The sequence below is a fragment of the Tenrec ecaudatus genome, chromosome 17 (assembly GCF_050624435.1).
Source record: "Tenrec ecaudatus isolate mTenEca1 chromosome 17, mTenEca1.hap1, whole genome shotgun sequence".
Classification (NCBI taxonomy): domain Eukaryota; kingdom Metazoa; phylum Chordata; class Mammalia; order Afrosoricida; family Tenrecidae; genus Tenrec; species Tenrec ecaudatus.
In genome coordinates this window covers 7309700-7326485 of record NC_134546.1, presented here as the reverse complement: position 1 = coordinate 7326485, position 16786 = coordinate 7309700, and the positions used below count along the sequence as shown (strand labels likewise).

General features: G+C 43.6%; 1 long non-coding RNA gene across 2 annotated transcripts in view; it reads left to right on the top strand.

The window, feature by feature from the left end:
* The window catches only part of LOC142430903 (uncharacterized), a 121986-nt gene that overhangs the window by 16426 nt on the left and 88774 nt on the right, over positions 1 to 16786 (top strand). For both annotated transcript variants that reach the window (XR_012780674.1, XR_012780673.1), the window contains exon 2: positions 4920 to 5011. This is a non-coding gene — a long non-coding RNA (uncharacterized LOC142430903). The remainder of the gene's footprint in view (positions 1 to 4919; positions 5012 to 16786) is intronic.

The following is a 16786-nucleotide window of genomic DNA, read 5'->3' as shown; positions in this document are numbered from 1 at the left end:
AGATAGAACAGATTTTTAAACTTGGGGGAAATTAATAAACTATAGGATAGCAGAGAATAATAGAGAATACTAATATGCCTTTTCTAATAAAAATACGGGAAAATCATAAAGATGTAGAAAACACGTATCAGTTTGTCATACTGTGGTGACTTTTGTGTTGCTGCGATGCTGTAAGCTATGTCATTTGATATTTCAGATACCAGCAGGGTCACCCAGAATGAACAGGGTTTCAGCAGAGCTTCTGGCAAACAGACTATGAGGAAGGAATAAGCTGTCCACTTCAGGGGAATTAGCCAGTGAATACCTGATGCATAACAACAGAATATTGTCAGATACTGGAAACCTTATGAATAGCAGCAAAACATTGTCAGATATAGTGCAATATATGAACCCCTGAGGTTAGAAGATGCTGAAAATATGACTGAAAAAGAGCTGCCCTCTCAAAGTAGAGTCAGCCACAGTAATGTTGGAGGAAATCCTTCAAAATCTTAATTTGCTGATGGGGCATGACTCAAAATGAGAAGAAACAGCTTTAAGCATCTATTAATAATTGGAATTTTGAATATGCAAAGTATGAAAATCTGAAAGTTAGAAATTGTAAAAAATGAAGTGGAATGGTTAATTCTAGGCATTAATGAGCTGAAATGGACTGGTATCAGCCATTTTGAACCACACAACTATGTGATTAAGTAGGCTGAATGACACATTTAAGAGCAGTGGCATCACATTCATTGTTAAAAAGGACATTTAAAGAACTGTCGTGAATTGCAAGGCTGCCTGTGATAGGGTAACATCTACGCACCTACAAGGAAATTCAGACAATGTAATCATTGTTCAAATTGATGCACCAATCGATAAAACTAGTGATGAAAAAAAATGAATTTTACCAACATTTTCCGTCTGAAATTGATCAAACATGCAATCACGATGCAGTGATAATTATTGGTGATGGGAGTGCACAAGTGGAAACAGGAAGGAAGGAAGGAAGGAAGGAAGGAAGGAAGGAAGGAAGGAAGGAACAGTAGTTGGAAAATATGACCTTGGTAATAGAAATAAAACCAGAGATCGCCTGAAAGGATTTTGCAAGACTTAACAAGTTCTTCATTGCAAGTACCTTTTTTCAGCAATGCAGACAGCTACTCTGCACATGGACTTATCCAAATGGAATACACAGAAATCAAAGTGACTACACTGTGGGAGGAGATGATGAAGAAGCTCAGTATCAGCAGCTAAAACAAGGTTAGGGACCAATTGTGGAACAGACCATCAGTTCCTCATATGCAAGTTCATATGAAGAAAATCAAAACAAGTCCATGAGAATCAAATTAAGAGCTTGAGTTTATCCTACCTGAATTTCTACAACATGTCAAGAATAGATCTGGCACTTTGAACACCAATGATAGAGGACCTGATGAGTTGTGAGATGGCATAAAAAAGAATCATACATGAATCATACATGAAAGGTAGCAAAAAGTCATTAAAAAGGAAAGAAATAAATGATCAAAGTGGATATCAGAAAAGACTCTTGCTTTTAATTGTAGAGTAGCTAAGGCAAATGGAAGAAATGAAGTCAAAGAACTGAACAGAAAATTTCAAAGGCCAGCTTAAGAAGACAAAGTATTATAATGAAATGTGCAAAGACCTAGAGTGAAAAACCCAAAAAGGAAGAACATGAACAGCACATCTTAAGATGAGAGGACTAGAGAAAACATTCAAGCCTGAAGCTGTAATATTGAGAGTCTATGGGCAAAATATTGAATGATACCTTACAGGATGCATCAAAAGAAGATGGAAAGAATACAGAGTCACTAATACACACTAAATATATGAGTCAATATGCAACCATTTTAAGAGGAACATATGATCAAGAACCAAAAGTACTGAATAAAGCTGCATTGAAAGCATTAACTAACAAAAGGCTCTGGGAGCTGACAATACTAGTGAAACTGTTTCCACAAGCTGACGAAGCACTGGAAGTACTCCTTTGTCTGTGCCAGGAAATGTGAAGACCTTTACTTGCCAATGAACTGGAATGGATCCATGTTTGTACTCTTTCCAAAAAAGTGACCCCAATAGCATGCACAAAGTATAGAACAATATCATTGGCATTTCATGGAAATGACAGTAAATTTTGCTGAAGATCATTGAACCATGGTTGCACCACAAGTTCAGGCCAGATTCAAAAAGGACATGGGACATTGCTGAAGTTAGATGGATCTTGGCTGAAAGCAGAGAATAGCAGAAAGACTTTTACTTGTACTCAATTGACAATGCAAAGGCATTCGATTGTGTGGATCAAAACCTGGAGAGCCATGAGAAGAATGGGCATGCCAGAACAACTCATTGTACTCATGTGGGACCTGTACATGGATCAAGAGGCAGTTGTGCAAACAGAACAAGGGAATACTGCTTAAAATACTGTTAAAATCAGGAAAGGTGTGTTTCAGAGTTGTATTCTTTCTCTATACTTATTCAATCAGTATGCTGAGCAAATCATCAGAGAAGGTGGATTAAATGAATAATTTTTATCATGGTTGGAGGAAGGCTTATTAATCTATGATATGCAGATGACATAACTTTGCTTACTGGAAGTAGAATGGACTTGAAGAACTTGCTGGTGAAAATCAAAGATTACAGACTTCATTATGAATTATAACTCAATTTAAAGAAAACCCAAATCCTCCCAACAAGACCAATAGGTAATATAATGAATAATAAGTAGGAAAAATGGAAGTTGTCAAGGATTTCATTTTGCTTGAAACTACAATCAATGCTCATGGAAGCAGCAGTCAAGAGATCAAATGGTGCATTGCGTTAGATAAACATGTTCACACAAGACCTTTTAAAAATGTTGTAAAGGGAGGATGTTACTTAGAGGACTAAGGTATGACTAACCCAGGCCATGGTGTTTTCAAAACGTCTCTGAACGCTGGATGTTGAATAAGGAAGACGGACGAAGAATTTATGCATTTGAATTGCGGTGCTGGCAAAGACTTTTGAAAGTCCTGTGCATCGCCAAAAGAGCATATCTGTCTCAGAAGAAGTACAGCCAGAAGTCTCCTTAGATTAGAAGGAAGGATGTCGAGCCTTCGTCTCACCTACTTTAAACATGTCATCAGGAGAAACCAGGCCCTGGAGAAGGACATTGTACTTGGTAAAGTGGAGCGGTAGGGGAAAAGGAAAGCCCTTGACGAGATGGACTGACACAGGGCATGCAGTTCCAACAAACAACCGCGAGAGTGGCACGGGACTGGGTGCTGTTTTGTTCTGTCACACACACAGTTGCTGTGCAGGGGGGCTGACTTGATGGCACTTAGCAGCGGCGGCGGCGGCAGCAACAACAACACAAATGACTTTAAGAAATAGATATTTGGGAGACACCGGTTTCTGTCTTGAGCAACTCATTAGTTGTAGTGAAATTCAGTGATTTCAGAACCCCAAGGGAGGGAAGTCCTCCCATCATATTAGAGTAAATCTAAATATTGTAAGGCCTCTTGCCAAAGGAATAATTATCCTTTCTCCCCCTTTTCCTTTCTATTAGAACCTTGACCTTGTTTGGGTAATTCTATCTGGCTGCAAATGTGTGTTTCTCCAAATCAGTTGTGGGAATTCCACTCTTTGTGGGGGTGGTGATGGTTCCGTGGTGGAATGCTTGCCTTTCTAGGTGGGAAACCTAGGCTGGATTTCCACTCCATGCAACTCAAGTACCATATGTTGCTACCATGGGTCTGTCAGTGGAGGCTTGTGGGTTGCTATGGTGCCAAGCAGACTCCAGTAGGGCTTTCAGTCCAAGATGAACTATGCAGAACAGCCTGACAGTCCATGAAAACCCTCTGGGCATTTTTTTTTTAATTGTGAATTAGTTGGGGTTTTACATTTCAGATGGGAGCTCTGGTGGTGGTGTGGTTATATTGGGATGTGATCCTCATGGTCAGTGGTTCAAAACCACCAGCAGCTCTTCGTGGGAAAAAGACTGGGTTTTCTACACCCATAAACAGTTACAGTCTCGCAAACCCACAGGGGTCGCTATGAGTCGGCATCGACTCCGTGGCAGTGAGTTTGGTGTACATTTCAGATAATCAATTAACCCATCCCATTTCTGAGCTAGCAATTGGGTTAGAAATGAGCAAATGATACAATTCTGACCATTGTAACACGAGGGGAAATTACCCAGGGAGCTCCTAGGATAGGTTGTATTCATTCATAGAAAGAGGCTCACACCCCAATCCCACCCCAAAGAAAAAGAAGCTCTCTTCCAAGGAAGAGACAAGTCAGCCTGTCAGCCCTGGACCAGAGGGGGTTGTTAGCAGCCAGCCCAGTAGCCAAGACAAAGGAGAAAAAAACAGCCCAGGAAGATTAGCATGAACATTCCCTGGGGGGTGGTGTGTGTGTGTGTGTGTGTGTGTGTGTTTTACTCCCCAACCCATCTCAAGTAAAACAAAACATCACACACACACCCAAGAAGTCACTGGGCTTTGTTGTGCCTGACAGCTGAATGATAGAAGCCACTTTAAGACCTTTAGTTAAAAATAGAGCCAGCAAGCTGAAAAGGTGAGAGTAGCAAATCTGGGCAGAATGTGAGCATTCGATGACGTGCCACCTCAGAGGGCTTGTGATATTCAAGGCTAAGTAAGTAAGTATTGTCACAATCATAGAAATCGTCATTACACAAAAATAGCACAACGTTAGCGTTCCTCAACACGTTCTCCATCTAGGACTCTGCGCCTGCAGGCGGCTTCCATTGCATTAGCCCTTCCCCCATTCTGCACTCTTCAAATTGAGCAGCACCCCCAAGAGATCCGAGTTGTATTTGTTTAACACGCACTTTGAATATGCGGAGCAACAGGAAATGGGAAGGGACAAGATCATACTTCTGGGGGGATATCACGTAAGGTTTCCTGATGAAATTTTTCTTACAGGACAGCCCGTGTTCTTCTCAAAGAATCAGAAGTTGTCATGATGGAAACCAACTATTTAGTGTCACTCGCTCACCAGTGCAGACATCTTCCTGGTAAGTGCCCGTCATTGTCCCATGCCCTCTGAGCTCTCAGTCTTGAGTTTCTCTATCCCAGCAGGTTCCCTGGGAGGCTACTGTTCTGGTTGGACCTTTGATTTTGGAGGCACCTTAATGAAACCAAGCCAAGTGAATTCTTGAGAGCATGGGTCTGCAGCCATGCACTGATGGCAGAGACCTGTAGACATATTTTGTTTGGAATAAACCTGTGCGTGTAGGGACTGGAGCCCTAGTGGCAACCATTGTCACTCTCCCTTGTCTGAGAAGCTAGATAGCCCCTTACTTTTTGAACTGAGGTTCTTCTCTCAGACTTAAACAATGCAGGAGCTGTGGAACTGTTACTGAAAGATACTCCTAGGTAGGCCTGTTAGCACTTGGCATAAGACCTTTGGGATGGGAGCAGTTCACTGGTGAGAGGGTGAATTGGTCACTGAAATAGCTATTTCCTTCGAGTGAGAGTTTAATTCTTCTATCAATATTAAGTCAAGATGGAGCATTTAAATTTTCACTTCCTGAATTATATTTAATAGTTACCCTTACTCTTGCTCAAGACCACTGGTGGATTCAGAAATAGAACACAGTGCCTAGCTCAAGGTGGCAGCTTGCAATTTTCACAGAAACCTGTGACAGAAAGGGCAGGAAATAGAAAGCAACCAAACAGGAAGTAGACCTAGCAGAGCAAGAGCCGCACGAAATATTTGGGCTTGGTTCAAGAATTGGTCTATTTACAGAAAAAGGCAAATACCAAGCCAGCGATTTAGACCCGAACTCTTTAATTTGGAAGATCTTCAGAGGGTGGTGAAACAAGGGGAGAGGTCACAGAAAGAGGAGGGAGAAGCAAGAAATGATGTATCTTTTTTTAAAAAAAACAATTTATTAGGGGCTCATACAACTCTTATCACAATCCATACAAATACATACATCAATTGTATAAAGCACATGCATACATTCCCTGCTCCAGTCATTCTCAAAGCATTTACTCTCCACTTAAGCCTTTTGCATTAGGTCCTCTTTTTTTTCCGCTCCCCCCTCCCTCATGTGCCCTTGGTAATTTATACATCGTTATTTTGTCATATCTTGCCCTATCCGGAGTCTCCCTTCATCTTTTTAGAGAATTGTTGCAGAAGCCCAAGAATGAACCTGTGTTCTGAATAGAGAATGGCAGTTGTAAAACATTTTTGCAAATTCCTTGGCTCTACTACTCTCAAAAGGTCGAGTCTTTGGCTCCTGCCTTAGAAACGGAACTAAGTTATTAGTGAGTGAACAGTAGAGGACTGCATAAGAGACACTGTGACTTTCAAGGCTAGATCAAAAGAGATCGTACACCTTCTACTCAGGTGGTTGGACACCCTCCCTGGACTGTGAGCTGCTATCAAAGAAGTCCTACCACCCCAGCACACCATGCTGCGAGGAAGCACAAGATAACCCCTCTGGGAGACTGCTGGTAGAGGACCTGGCAGGAGGAAAGAGAGGTGTCTGGCCAGGTGATCCCCCACAACTCCACTTTCAGCTCCTGTCACTGTCTCAGGACAACTGCATGGGAGATGCTAAGCTAGAACCACCTAGTGGAGCTATTCCAGAGCCAGACACAGGAAGATCTGGAGAGAGACAAACAAACAATGGTTGTTTCCAGCCAATGACAGCCTTGGGTGGTTTGGAATGCAGCAGCAGTTAAGCAGAACTAGGGCGAGGTGATTTGAATGCCTGGGCTCTTTCCTTAGGTGAGGAAGGTCCAAGGGCCCATTAGAAGTTATTAGCACTAATTACTGTGACTGCTACCAAGGGGAAGTGATTTCCAGTCTAAGGACCTGTTACCAATAATAAAAGCAAATGCTTAATTGGTGAGGTCAAACAAATTTTTGTTTGTTTGTTTTAATCTTGATTCTAAAAGAACTGCAGTCGATATAAAATGTTTACATATTAGGCTACGCTGCTCAAGGGCATTTTGTGACCTTTACTACTTTTCATCCCATTTTAGAAATTCATATAGCCCCATGAGTGGGCTGGAACCTCTGGACACTGGCTACCAGTTTCCTAACCTTGCAGCATCCAGTCACTGAACCTTTCTATAAGGGGGAGTCCAGGACACGGGTCAGGGCAGAGTGGGCAGCCTGTGGTGCAGTCAGTGGGCCACATTTCAGGACTTGGGGAGCGATGATTCATGACAGAGAAGTCAAAACCTCTGGCTCACAAGGTCTGCTACAAATTCCTCTTGTTCTTAAAGTGTTGAAAGAACATAAAGTATACTATGTATTCAGGCAAAGTGGAAAATTCATCCCAAATGCCCCGAGTGGGCATCTCTACAGAGACATCGTGTAGATTGGTGACCGCCTCGGGCTGGGAGGTTGGGGAAAAGGGAAGAGTGGGGGTCGGTGGACATAGGGTTCCTTTATAGGGCGATGCAAAGAGACTCGAAGTGAGTGTGACCATGGTTTACAACTCTGACTACAAAGCCTGGACTTGTACACTCCAAATGTGTGAATTATACTGCTTATCCGCCTTTTGGCTGAGATCAGGTGTAAATGGGTGGATTGTATGGTGCTGGATTACGTCTCAATCAAGCTGTTTTTGTTTTGCTTTAAGCAATATGGGATCGTTTATATGAGGTAATGGATAAAAGTCACGTCTCTATCATGATGAAAATGTTCTCACGATGCTTAGCTAGATCTTTCCTGGCCACTTGAGGGGTGACAGATTCCTCTGGAGCCCCAGTTCTTCAAGCTCTTCCCATAAAAGACAAGAAAATAGCACATAATTTAGGCCTTGTAGGCCAAGAGGCAAGGCTAGGGGTATTGTGTAGGGAATTAAATAGCAAGGTGAAAAACCAATGTCTTCAAGTTTCTGTTGATGACATGAAAAGATAATAATAACGGAATACTTTGGGAAATTGCATTTTGGTTCACAGTTCTTAAGTTCTGTCATCAAAATTGATATTAACCCTTCTTTTGCAAAACAGCATTCTTTTTTTTAACATTTTATTAGGGGCTTATACAACTCTTATCACAATCCATACATATACATACATCAATTGTATAAAGCACATCCATACATTCCCTGCCCCAATCATTCTCAAAGCATTTGCTCTCCACTTAAGCCCTTTGCATCAGGTCCTCTTTTTTCCCCCCTCCCTCCCCGCTCCCCCCTCCCTCATGTGCCCTTGGTAATTTATACATCGTTATTTTATCATATCTTGCCCTATCCGGAGTCTCCCTTCACCACCTCCTCTGCCGTCCCTCTCCCAGGGAGGAGGTCACATGTGGATCCTTGTAATCAGTTCCCCCTTTCCAACCCACTCACCCTACACTCTCCCAGCATCGCCCCTCACACCCTTGGTCCTGAAGGTATCATCCACCCTGGATTCCCTGTGCCTCTAGCCCTCCTATGTACCAGTGTACAACCTCTGCCTTATCCAGCCCTGCAAGGTAGAATTTGGATCATGGTAGTTGGGGGGAGAAAGCATCCAGGATCTGGGGGAAAGCTGTGTTCTTCATCGGTACTACCTCGTACCCTGACTGACCCATCTCCTCTCCTAAACCCCTCTATGAGGGGGATCTCCATTGGCCGACACTTGGGCCTTGGGTCTCCACTCTGCACTTCCCCCTTCATTCAATATGGTATACACACACACACACACACACACACACACATCTATATATACACATACATATGTTCTTTTTTTTTTTTTTTTGCATGATGCCTTATACCTGGTCCCTTGGGCACCTCGTGATCGCACTGGCTGGTGTGCTTCTTCCATGTGGGCTTTTTTGCTTCTGAGCTAGATTGCTGCTTGTTCACCTTCAAGCCTTTAGGACCCCAGACACTATCTCTTTTGATAGCCGGGCACCATCAGCTTTCTTCGCCACATTTGCTTATGCACCCATTTGTCTTCAGCGATCCTATCATGGAGGTGTGCAGCCAATGATATGATGATTTTTTGTTCTTTGATGCCTGATAACTGATCCCTTTGGGACCACTCGATCACACAGGCTGGTGTGTTCTTCCATGTGGGCTTTGTTGCTTCTGAGCTAGATGGCTGCTTGTTTATCTTCAAGCCTTTAAGACCCCAGTCACTATCTCTTTTGATAGCCGGGCACCATCAGCTTTCTTCACCACATTTACTTGTTCACCCACTTTGGCTTCAGCAGTTGTGTTGGGAGAGTGAGCATCATAGAGTGCCAATTTAATAAACGAACGTATTCATGCATTGAGGGAGTGCTTGAGTAGAGACCCAAGGTCCTTCAGCCACCTTAATACTAAACCTATAAATGTAGACACTTAGATCTATTTCCCCATCCTCATATATATGTTTGCATGTACATGTCTTTGTCTAGACCTTCATAAATTCCCCTTGACTCCCAGCTCCTTCCTCCATCTCCCTTGACTTTCCTGCCCCACTACCATGCTCCGTCCCCACCTGGGCTACAGCTATACCTCTTCTCTACGCAATCTTACCTTTGATCGGCAAAACAGCATTCTTAACTCATGGGCCACACGAGGCATGCTGGGTCCCTGGACTGTAGCTTGCTACCTTGAGCTGTGTAAAGGCCGGTGTCCAGAGCGAGTTCCCCCTCCAGGGCCTAGGGCAGAGTGCCTAGGAGGACCCGAGGCTTGTGATGTTCCCCTGGTGGCATTGTTGAGTGAGCATTGGACTGCCAACCTCAAGACGGGCAGTTCAAAACTCCCCGCCTCTCTGCAGGTAAAAGACCAAGGTGTGTGTTTCTTTGGCAGCCTTCTATAAGGTCGCTATGAGTTGGAATTGACTCGATGGCAGTGGCTTTGGGTTATGGCAGTGATAGCCATCGCTGACTCCCAGAGGAAGCTTAGTTCTCACCCAGGGAGCACCTACAAACCAGGCGCAAATTAAGAGTATGGTTCGGACTCTTGTTTGTTGTTGTTTAGAGACCCTTAAGTCATCCCTGAGTGGGGCAAATGGCTAAGCACTCCACTACTAAGCAGAAGGTTGGTCGGTGGTTCGACCCTACCCAGAGGCACCTCGCAGGACAAGCCTGATAATCTGTCCTCAAAAGGCCTGGAAAACCCCATGAAGGGCAGTCCTCCTCTGAAGCACGTGGAGTCGCCATGAGTCAGAATCAACTTGACAGAAATAGATTTGTTTGGGTTTTTCGTTTTTCCCTTTGGAAGGCCCCTAGATATTAAGTTATTAGTGGTGTCAGCTGCCGTGAAGTTGGTCTCCAATCGTTCTGTCTCGAACTGACCAACACGCTGCTTCAGGTCCTGTCCTAACCCCGTGTTGACTTTCAGACTGGCTTTACAATGTCACTTATTATTAGGAGGGGAAAAAAAGAGAGATGCACATACACATTTTCCAGAAACCTCAGGGTAGAATGAATGTGTTTTAGCTGTTCTGCAGTTCCTGGAAGGGCACAATACATCTGAGATCCTGGAAGAGAGGTTAAGTTGCATCTTAGTTTGTTTCAGTTTTATATCTTTAGAAAATGATGTTGTGTAGAGAGTTTCTGACACATTTAATAAAGCTTGCAATCGGGAACTCAGGCCCTGTCCGTACCATTGCAGTCAGAGGCACCGCAGTGAGAGAAGAATGAGGCTGTAGTTAATTTTCTGGTGTGCCCTATATGAGCAGTTAAAGCCAAGGCCACACTTCAGTGATTGCCAAGTCACGGTGAGCATTGTCAGCACCCTGTTGGGGTAGCTGGTCTTAAGGGTTTTTGAATTTATCATAATACGACTGCCCCCAGTAAACCTGAGTCTTGCATATTCCAGGGACAAGATGGATTCTGGGCCCCCAATGAACTCTAGCCTCAATCCAAGAACAGTTAGTTCTGAAAATAAGGCCCTGCTTGTTGCTCACAATGCTCACCGTGACTTGGCAATCACGGACAGCATGGAAAAGGTGAAGGAGAAAACGAGGGAGGAGCTCAGCCATTCAAACAGATGAGTGTGAAAAATGTTCCCAAGAATGCAGTCGCAGATTTGACAAATGTATTAAGTGTAATAGGGAGTATTTTGAAGATGATAAGGCTGTTTTGTAAAAAAAAAGAATAATTCATAGCTTTGGGGAAAAATATCCATTTTGGGGGGGTACCCTCTTGTAGATAGCTACCTTCTTGCCTTTCATGAGCTTCTCAGGTTGAACAGAACCCACACAAAATTAACAGATCTTCCTCATTCGATCCCCAAACCTGGCTCTTCCAGTGTGCCCCATTTCATTCCATGACGCTGTTCAACTCCCCCGGACCCCACCTGCATTTGTTCTAGGTGCAAAGACCTCTTGCTTTTTCCATGACAAACTCTTCTTCTCTGGCTTTTGAAATATTGACGGTGGTCCTCTATTCTTACTCATTGTTTGTACTTTTATCTTTATATTACTATTGTTTTATCCTTACCACTTCATTTTGGTTTTGTTCTTTATTATTTCTGTTGAGTTTGCCAGTTTGTGAAGCCCAGAAGTAGTGGATGCACAGAGATGATAACTGATGCAAGGGTTTGTAAGGGTGTAGGGTGCAGGAGATGGGGAGGGTGAGGGGATTTCAGGAGTGAACAACGAAGGTGGGAGGGGGAGTGAGCACTAGAACAGAATGTGATTATATAACTCATTTTAAAGGCCATTTAATCATTGGGGGGTGGAGAAAATGTTCTGAAATTGATTGTGGTAATGATTATTTAATTCTTTATATGAATGAACTATGGAATTGTATGATAAATGGATTAAATGCCAACAAAACTGTTTTTTTTTTTTTTAAAAAAAGAGACTGCACCCTAAGAACACTTTGGAGACCTGCCTGAAATCAGGAGTGTATTGTGATCCGTTTTGATTTTACAGCCCATAAAAACCTTAGCTGCTGTGTAGAGAAAGTTCTGGAGAGCAGGTCCAGGGAAGGGAAGTGAGCCCAAAGAGATTGGAATTTGATGTATGGGCCAGGCAGGAGTTGATGGTGACTTCTAAGAAGGGGAAGTTCTGATGATGTAGTGGGTTACTCATCGGCCTGCGAGCCACAAGATCAGCAGTTTAAACCCACCAGCTGTTCTGCAGGAGAAAGATGAGGCTGTCTACTTGTGTAAAAATTTAAAGTTTCAGAAACTCAAAAGACAAAAAAAAAAGAAAGAAACTCAAAAAAGTCGTTTTACTCTGTGCTGTAGAGTGGATTCAGTGAGAACCGACTTCACGGCAGTGGGGAGCCATGTACTAAGGTAGTCGCCCGGGTCTCGGAGACAATGTACCTGCGTTGATAACCTGTCCCTAGACAGGGTCTCCAGTGCTGCGAACTTCTTGTATGTGGGTGTGACACACAGGAAGACTTGGCCGTTGAACAGCGTCATGGAATGAAATGGGGCACACTGGAAGAGCCAGGTTTGGGGATCGAATGAGGAAGATCTGTTAATTTTGTGTGGGTTCTGTTCAACCTGAGAAGCTCATGAAAGGCAAGAAGGTAGCTATCAATAAGAGGGTACCCCCCAAAAAAACTAGATTTCCCCCCAAAAGCTATGAATTAATTTTTTTTACAAAACAGCCTTATCACCTTCAAAATACTCCCTATTACACTTAATACATTTGTCAAATCTGCTATTGCATTCTTGGAAACATTTTTCTTACTCATCTGTTTGAATGGCTGACAGCTCCTCCCTCGTTTTTCTTAGTTGTGTTTTTTTTAATAAATCATTTTATTGGGGCTCATACAACTCTTATCACAATCCATACATACATCAATTGAGCAAAGCACCCTTATACATTCGTTGCCCTCATCATTCTCAAAATTCGCCTTCCACTTGGGTTCCTGCAATCAGCTCATTTTCCTTTTTTTCCCCTCCCCCTCCCTCCCTGTCCCCCCCTCCCCTCCCTCGTTTTTTTCTTCACCTTTTCTATGTTGTCAAATTGCTGTCCTTTCTTGTCCCTCTTCATTCAAGGAAACAAAAAGAAATTGCATGGAGTGTGGGGCAAGCAAAGCATGCTGGGTTTTCTTTGCCAAAAACTGGCGCACTGAGATGGCTGTGTGAGCAGGTGCATTTTTGTGGTGGCCAAACCAGTCCCCCGTCTGCCACAAATCAAGCCATTTTTGTCACACACTTAGGAAATCTTTTCAGAAACTTGATAGGAGGCTTGATTAACTGTCTGGCCTGGTCGAATGAACTCCAAATACACTATCCCCCTTACATTTAAAAAAAAAAAAAAGAACATTATCCTGATTCTTTATTTCACCTGGTGAGCTTTTTTGAGCAAGGTGATGATGTGTCTTCCACTAGCTTGGTTGGGGTTGTGAGAAGAGCGCATGTCTTGTTACAGTAATGACCTTGTCAAAAAGGCCAGGGCCTCTGTGAAGCTGTTCCCTCAGAGCACCGCATGTTTCCACTCAATGCTTTTGTTCCTGGTCACTCAGAATCTGAGGCACAAATTTTGAAGTGACCCTTCTTATCCCCAAATCTCCCATTTCAATTCAACGAACCAAGCTCCAAGAGAGTCCAGCTAACTTCTCTTCACTGGTCCATTGGCAGTCTTTGAGCACACGTGCACACATTTTGTCAACATTTTTGTCCATGTGGGAAGTTGATGGACATCCAGAATGAGGTTTGTCATCAATCACCATTTCACCTTTAAAAATTTTTTTTAAAGATTATTTTATTAGGGGCTCTTACAGCTTTTATAACAATCCATACATCAGTTGTGTCAAGCCTATTTGTACATATGTTGCCATCATCATTTTGTAAACATTTACTTTCTATTTCAGCCCTTGGTATCAGCTCCTCTTTTCTCCTCTCCTTCCTCCACCCTCCATTTCACCATTTTTAAACAAGAAAACCACTTGTACATTTGTAGGAAGGACTAAGAGCATTTTAGCCGGAAATGAATGGTGAGTCCAAAGAGGTCATTGAAGAGAGTTTCACAAAGGGATTCTTGGTGGCAGAGGTGGCGACATGGCTAAAGGCAGCAACACAGGCCGTATAAGCATCCAGGAACTAGACACAGGGAAGTTCTAGCCAAGACCAGGGAAAGAAGCTGTCACCAGAACTCAGTGAGAATTATAATCCAGGTGGGGTGCTGCCCAACAGGACTGTGACTGGAAAGCAGCTAGTGCCCAAACTGCAGCCCTGACCGGGCAAGGGTGGGGGTGGCTGGGCGTGTGTGTATGTGTGCAGTGGGGGCAGATAAATATTCCATCTACTCTCTCCTCCCACTGTCTGTACTCCCTCCCATTGGCCAAACCCGGATCTGGGGTGACCAGGGAATGTCGTCTGTACCTGACAGCCAGCCCAGACGCAGAGCAGGGCAGAGAACTAGCAATCAGAATCAACCCGCCCAGGCAGTAAGCATCGGGGAGATGGCAAAGAAGGGCTGTGCTGCTCCTCGCGCAGTGAACAACCCAAGGGGAGGAGACCTTCTGTCCTGCTCTTTCCCACCTCCTCACTCCGTCCCTTACCAGCACTGCTCCTTTGGGCTCCTCCCAAGTCACCGAGGAGCAGTTGAACTTCTGCTACACAAAGGCTCTGAGATGAGATACCCAAAGCCCCATGGCCTTCTGAGGGTGAACACTCCTTACTCCTGTTTTCTACTTTGTATTTGCTCTGCTGTGTTTTCTTGTTGGCTCACATGAAGATAGGCCACGGGAGCAAATGTCAGTGTAATCATAGGACAACACGCTGTTTGACAATGAGGCGTTGCCGATCAAATCAGAGTCCCGCATTGGAACAGAGTGCATTTTCTTCCATTTACAGCATGTCATCGATTCGAAGGTGTGCATCTTGTGTCCGCATTTTCATCTCTCTGAGGCTAGGATTCACTTTGCCATCTCATCCTCTAGGCAGCAGATAGGATGGCGTGATCAGGGTCTGAGCATGTGCATTCTGTGTGCAGGATTGGTGTCAGTGGCTTGGAAGCCGACCCTGTACAGAGAGGGGAGAACTCTTAAAAATACGTGTGTCCCCACTGCCTTTGATGGCACACTAGTGATACTATCCAAGATGCATGCACCCATTCTGAGTTTTAAAATGCGTTCAGCCATAGACGTAATGTAGAATTAGGGTCTCCAGGGGCTGGGGAAGTCAGGGAGGTGGAATGGGGAGTGGCTGGAGATAGACTATCTTTTGGGGGTGATGAAAATATTCTGGGATAGGTAATGGAGATAACTGCCCAAGGTTCTGCATGTATTAAAAGCCATGAACTACGGTATGCTTTACAGGGGTGAAATCTCTGAGACGTGAATTCTAGAATCTCACTTTAAATCCTGATTCAGAGCATTGGGGGAAGCTGGGTGATGGGTAGGGAGAGTCCTGTGTACTCAATTTGAGTCTAAAATTAAGTTACAAAATATGAAACCGCCTTTTGGAATATGTTCAAAGTGGTGATCTTATGTAGAAAGGTTTGTAGTCAGTCTATGTTATCGACCAAAGCTTCTTAAACTGGGGGGTGTGTAACTCAACGTGGGGTGTGTGAAAAATTTGGGAACCATAAGAGGTTTCTGAATGACCAAGAATTAGTTGAAAATCAAACAGATACGGAATCCGGGTGGTTCTGGCTGTGCTCGCCCATGTTGCACCGCTTGACTTGAGCCTTGGTTCTGAGCGCACAGCGTGCACACGGCCCGGCACATCCCAGCACCCTCCGCAATGCCCGCCAACCCTGGCTGCGCCCTCCAGACGCTCGCACGGTGTTTGATGCATCGCCTTTACCGTCAGAGAATTCCCTGCTCTTACGGACACAGAATAATTAAACCAAGGAGAACAAAGGCTTCATATTTTCCTACTCTTATTCCTCAACATGAGGATGTCTTTGGATCGTGTTGTGTGAGACTGGTTTTTTAAATTGCTGTTATCTCCTTTTTTTCTTTGTCCAAAAACAGGTGTTTAATTGCAGCTTCTCCCCATCACTACCATCTGAACATGTCAGTATGAACATAGGTTTTGAAAATTAGGTACAAATGTACTTTCATAAACAAAAGCTGGCATTTGCTTGAAATTATTTGCAATGCTTGTTTATAATTTAGGACAAAAATAGTTTTCTTTACGGATAAGCAGCTAAATTTAGACAGAAGAGGTAGCAATACCGATGGCGACGTGGCAGAGTCTTCCCTGGCAGGTGCAGCCCACCGGAGTTGACAAGAGAAAGTAGATACGCTGTATCATTTTTGTGACGTGGGTTTCCTCCTAATGACGCTGAGGCTGTGGAACAACCTCTGTGCTTAATTTGCGGAGAAGTTTTGCCTGGGGGGAGCGTGGGACCGTCGACACCACATATGCAGCAGACTGCAATAAGCCAAAGGAATATTTTGAATGACTTAAAAATCTTCCAATAAAGACTTTTGAAAAATTTGTTATTGTCAATGAAAAGTATTTACTTTCACCTCACAATATTTCTTATTGAGTTGCAAAAACTAAAAAGTCCTACATGATAGGAAAAGATCTCGTTACCTGCTGCTAATAAAGTGTCAGAAATAGTTCATGGGAAAAGTATAGGGATAAAAGTCACTTTAAAGGATTCCTTGATTATAGCAGAAGGACATTGAGCCTTGATTGTAGCAGAAGGACACGCAATGCAAGAATACTTTCTTCTATTAAATTGGCATTCTATGATGCTCACCTTCCCGACACAACCACTGAAGACAAAGCGGGTGAATAAGCAAATGTGGCGGATTGATAGTGCCCGGCTATCAAAAGATATAGTGTCTGGGGTCTTAAAGGCTTGAAGGTAAACAAGCGGCCATCTAGCTCAGAAGCAACAAAGCCCACATGAAAGAAGCACACCAGCTTGTGTGATCATGAGGTGTTGAAGGGATCAGGTATCAGGCATCATCAGAACAAAAA